Source organism: Gracilinanus agilis, chromosome 3 (assembly GCF_016433145.1).
Source record: "Gracilinanus agilis isolate LMUSP501 chromosome 3, AgileGrace, whole genome shotgun sequence".
NCBI lineage: Eukaryota > Metazoa > Chordata > Mammalia > Didelphimorphia > Didelphidae > Gracilinanus > Gracilinanus agilis.
Window position 1 is genome coordinate 612,366,877 of NC_058132.1, and position 6,000 is coordinate 612,372,876.

Here is a 6,000-nt window from a genome sequence, read left to right on the forward strand (position 1 = left end):
AGAAAGTATTCCATTCAATTCTACAAATATAACTAAGCATCTAATACATTCAAAGCATTGAACTGGAACCCTCCCGGGTGCATGGATAAACAAAAAGACAAAGTCTCTGCCTTCTTCAAAGGAAAGCTTGTTACGATGTCTTAAAACTGATATTAAGGGGACAGCTGGGTAGCTCAGTGGATTGAGAGTCAGGCCTAGAGACAGGAGGTCCTAGGTTCAAATCCTGCCTCAGACACTTCCCAGCTGTGTGACCCTGGACAAGTTACTTGACCCCCATTGCCCACCCTTACCACTCTTCCACCAAGGAGCCAATACATAGAAGTTAAGGGTTTAAAAAATAAATAAATAGAAAAAAAAACTGATATTAAGGTAAGGGTTATTTTTAAAAGAGACAATACTTGCCAATCCACTTCAGTCAGCACTTATTACATACTCACTATATGCAAAGCATGATACAAGGACAACAAAAAAAAAAAAATAGTCCCTTCCCTCAAGAGGTTTACAGGAGCTTTCCTGGTAGGATACAACACAGAGGCAGATAAGCATTAACATAATGCCTGAAGGAACTGGAGGATATCCAGCACATACAGCAACGCCTTTTACATTTGATGTGAGTTGAAGAAGAGAAGAGATTTCATTGGTGTAAGGAACCTCCAATCAAGAATCTCTCTCTACTAATATAAGTAGGCAACTTATACTCTCAGGGTTCAATTTAGGCCACTAGAGGTTTATGGAACTTGTCCAGTTTCACGGAATTAGTGTATGTGTCAGAACTAGAAGCCGGCATTCCGTGGCCAAAGCTGCACAATTCTCTTCCTGACTTGTAGTATGTTCTTAATAGAATTTGAATGTGAAACAGAGCTATAACTAGTCATGTCTGCCCCAGGGAAAAGCAGCATGAAGCCTGATCTCACTCCAATAACTCAATATTCTTGCAAACTAGTTGCTAAGCACAATCATTTCTAAGCTCTACGAATTAAAGAATTAACAATGCCTCTTGGTATTTCAGAACTCAGGATCAAAGCCCGCATTGCCCTGTCATTGTTCAGTCATTTCAGGCGTGTCCGACTTTTTGTGAAAACCCCCCATTTGGGGTTTTCTTGGCAAAAGTATTGGAGTAGTTTGTCATCTCCTTCTCCAGCTCATTTTGCAGATGAGGAAACTGAGGTAATGTTAAGTGACTTACCCAAAGTCACCCAGTGTCTGAGGCTAGATTCAAACTCAGGATGAGGAGTCTTCCTGACTCTGGACCCAAAATTCTATCCACCGCATCACCTAGCTGTCTCCCTGAGTGTCCTAGTTAGGAATGAGATGTAGAATATTAAAGGGTCTCAGAATTAGTGATAGCTTTAAGCACAGGGTTTCTCAGTCCTGATATTTGCTGTGTTTTCAGGGTCAGAGGGAGGATCTACAACTCCTCTGAGGTGCTTTATATGACAGAAACCACTGGCACAAAACTGGGTCAGCCCCTGGAGGTAATAAGGCAAGTCAATAATAACAATGTTCTCTCAGGAGATAGAACACTTGACATCTCACTTTCCTCACAACAACCTATGAGACAGGATCACAGGTTCATAGATTTAGTTAGAAGAGATCTCAAGGCTCTCATTTTTTCAGGTTAAAGGATTTGATCCTGATGTCTTTAGAGGTTGAGTGACTTCTCCAGGATTCTATGTAGAAAACCCAAGATAGTCTGACTCCAAGTCTGAGGAGCCTTCCACTGACCCTTATTCCCATTTTGTAGATAAGGAAAACTGAGACTCAGATAAGGTTCAGTGGTTTGCCCAGGGTCTTACTAAAAATAATAACTCACAATTGCTAGAATTATATTGCTACTCTTTCATTAATCAAGCCCAGGTCTTCTATCTCTTTATTGACCACCTTTCCACTACACAACTCTGTCTCTCCGTGAACAACACACTCTCCCAAGGAACCCCCTAAAGCAGTGATGGTGAACCTATGGCACAGGTGCCAACGATGACAGAGAGCTCTCTATGGGCATGTGGCCTCCCTCCCTATCCCCCAGAGTTCATTACTAGAAAGGCAGAGGGACTTGGGCAGAGCTGCTCCCTCCCCCTCTCCATGTTATCTGACGTTATTTTTTCACATCCCCCCACCCCTCTGCCCAGCAGACCAGTGGGAACACACAGGGAGTAAGGTGGGCAACTCACAGGCAGCAGAGCTGGTGGGGAGCAGAGTGCTTAGGCTACTCCCTTCCCCCTCCCTATACTCAATGAGGACATTCCTCACTTCACATACTCCTCCACCCAGCAGGACAATGGGAGTACTTCCTCCCTCCCCTGTGTGGGGTAAGGCAAGACAAACCTGGCACTGGGGGAGGGGGCCGTGCTCAAGAGCTATAAAAGGTTCACCATCACTGCCTAGAGATGCCACACATAACCATGGGAGTGAGGGGACCTCAAGTCTACAAACCATTGGATTAAGAAGAAAATTGTTAATAGATTAAAAATAAAGCAGAAGGTGGGGGAGAGTGGACAAAACAAATGAAATGTTTACAAATTAAAACTTAGGACATTAGAGAAAACAATAGTATAGCTTAAGCTAACTGTGGAGTAGGAGAAAATGTTTTCCTCCAAAGAGTAATCCATGGCTCATGGCCAATGATTCTATGGCATTAGTATTTCCAAAAGGAATTTCATTCCAACAATTTAGGCTGGGTAAGATTCCATAGAGCCTTGGAATTCAGGCACAAATGTTAAAGGCTTGATGTGACAGGAAATATGGAACCTTGGAAGGATGAGCTATCTCACAAATAAAATTCATAATTTTGGAAGAGAGTGGTGGGACTTAGGTTTCTTTCTTTCTATGACCCTCTTTTCATTATATACTTTTTTAAACCCTTACCTTTCATCTTCAGTAAAGGTTAGGCAATGGGGGTTAAGTGACTTGCCCAGGGTCACACATCTGGGAAGAGACCAGATTTGAATGTAGGTCCTCCTGACTCTAAGTCTGGAACTCTATACACTATGCTACTTGGCTGCCCTGGCATTCCTTTTTATGAGACTATTAATGCTATATGATTTTGACTGGTTTTAAACTACAGCATGCCACCCAAACTCTGACTTTCATTGTAAAAATAACTTAAACTTTCGGATCCTTAACCCATGAACAGTTCACACACAGAAACACTGAGGGCTGGAAGAGACCTTTAGAGGTCATCTAGTGCAACTGTTCCATTTTACTTATGAAGAAACTGAGTCCAAGAGACTTGCCCAAGATTCACACAGTGTAGAAACCTATTCGAACCATCTAAGTGAGATCAATCTAGATCACACTACCTCTTTTTTTCCAAAACCCTCTAGAACCAATACAAATATCAGTTCTGAGGCAGAAGACTATACCTTTTCAAACTGAAAGAATGGACAAAAAGAATGCTGTGCTAAAATAATAAAGTCTGGGTAAAGTAAGATTCAGACTGACATAAGGGTTAGAGATCTGATAAGATTAAGGATATGGGGGCAGCAGGGTAGCTCAGTGGACAGAAAGCCAGGCCTAGAGATGGAAGGTCCTAGGTTCAAACCTGGCCTCAGACACTTCCCAGCTGTGTGACCCTGGGCAAGTCACTTGACCCCCATTGCCTACCCTTACCAATCTTCTGCCTTAGAGCCAATACACAGTATTGACTCCAAGACGGAGGGTAAGGGTTTAAAAAAAAAAAAAAAGATTAAGGATATTCAGTTGACATCTTAAACTCAGCATGTCTCAAACAGAAGTCATTATCTTCCCTCCTAAACTCTCCCCCATCCCCTCCTGCCTTCCTCATTACTGGAGAGGGCAATATCATTCTCCTAGTCTCTCGGGCTCATATCCTGGGATTCTTCACTATCTCTCACTTCCCATTACTAAGCTGTCACCAACTCCTGTTGATTTTACCTTTGCAGCATCTCCTGATACTCCTCTGATACTGTCAACACTCTTGTGCAGACTTTCCTCATTTCAAGCCTAGATTACTGCAATAGCTGCTGGTGGGCTTGCCTCTCCCCACTCCAATCCATCCTCCATTCAGCCAATAAAGTGATTTTTCTATAGCATAGATCCAAACATGTCAGTCCCCTACTCAATAAACTCCAATGGCTCCCTATTGTCTCCTGAATCAAAAATGCTTTGTTTGGCACTCAAAGCCCTTCATAACCTAGCTCCCTTCTAGCTTTCCAGTCTTCTTATACCTTAGTCCCCAATATGTGCTCTTCACTTCAATGATGCTGGCTATTTCAAGGCCTTCTGGCTATTTTACCAACATGGTACTCCATCTCTGGGCTCAGAGAATTTTCTCTGGCCCCATGTCTGAAATGTAGTCCCTACCCTGGCGGCTTCATTTCCCAGCTAAGATCCCATCTTCTGGAGTGACTTCCCCTGGTTACTTATTTCCAATTTATCAGGTACCTGGCTTTTTTAAAATTTATATTAGTTTGCATTCCTCCTTGAGGGCTGGAACTGCTTGAATCAGCTTCTGTTTCCCCAGGCCTTATCAAAGTAGGTGCTTAGTAAAATTGATTGTTTGGATTAAGTCATCCTTGTGACATAACTTGTGAGACTCTAGAAAAGTCACTTAACTTCTCAATGGCCCTGGCAGCTCTTTAAAACTAGAAACTCTCCAACAATCTACAGGAGTAGAAGGAATCTCCTACAACAAAGAAGTCATGGGATCATAGGAATCATTTTACAGATGTGGAGCTGAGACCTAGGGAGCATAGGTAACTTATCCAAGGCCACTCACCTAGTAATTATCTGAGAAAGGATTTGAACTCATGTCCTATTTGCCCCCCTAAAAAATAAAAACTCTAAAATTAGTGCATTCCTAGGATCTTATATTTAGAGCTGGAAAAGACCTTTAAAACACCCAAATTTCTCATATTATAGATGAAGAAACAGGTGGAAGAACAGAAAGTGGAACAGTGCTTGCAGGCCTAAGTCCAAAGCTGGTCTCAGATTCATCAGTAAGGGCTAGGCAATTAGAGTTAAGTGACTTGCCCAGGGCCACACAGCTAGGACGTGTCCCTGAGGCAGGATTTGAACTCTGGTCTTCATGACTCCAGGCCCAGAACTCTATCCTCTTCACCATCTAGCTGCCTCCTTAGAGAAATGTTATTTATTATTGTATTACATACATATTATATTTAAAATATATATCACACTTCCCAGGGTTGTTTTGGGGATCAAATGAGATAATATTTGTAAAGCACAGTGCCTAGCACATAGTAGGTGCTATGTAAATATTGAATATTAGCTCTTATTAGCTGATAATCAGCCCAGGGTAACACAAGTAGTAAGAAAGGGGCAGGATTCAAACCCTGATCTTCCTCAGTTCAAGTCTGCAGCTCTTTATCTCCTGTTCTTCCAATTCTGATCCCTTTGTTTTGAGGCTTACCCTGATCTGAACAATTGAGATACTTCCTTCCAAGCCATTTTCTTGGGCCTTAAATTATCCAGAGACAGAACCTTATCTATTAAACTGTCCATAACAAAGACAGCCTCCCTCCCCCTATCCCTAAAACGAAAATCAGTGAATTGCTTCCCCTGTACTAACTCCAGAGAACTTTCCTTGTTCACCTTAGGCAGCCCACAGAAACACAATACCCACTTCTTTTCCAGGGGAGAAACCCATCATTCGCAGTTGGTTGCTCCAGAACTATCAAGATAACTTCACAGCTTCCCCCCTTCCAAACTAGGGCACTCAGCTCAGAGGTCTATAAACACATGCCTTATAGTCCCCAACTCCCAGAGTATCTGCTATGGCTTCGAAAGTCCTCTCGGGGAGTTCCAGCCACAACTACTCCGACAAGAAAGTTCTGCAGATTCCAGTGAACCCAGCCAGAAACTTGTACAAGAGACAGAGAAAGACGGAGAGGCAAAGAGACAGTGGAGAGAAAGAGACAGACAGACAGAGAGACGGAGAGATAGAGGGGGTAGGGGACAGAGAGACAGAGACAAAAGGGGTAGGAGAGAGGGAGAGAGGGAGAGAGGGAGGGGGAGAGAGGG

General features: G+C 42.9%; 1 protein-coding gene across 1 annotated transcript in view; it reads right to left on the reverse strand.

Annotated features, from left to right (window-relative positions):
• MREG (melanoregulin) overlaps positions 1-6,000 on the reverse strand; it is a 72,119-nt gene that overhangs the window by 65,397 nt on the left and 722 nt on the right. The gene's annotated exons all lie outside the window — the stretch shown is intronic.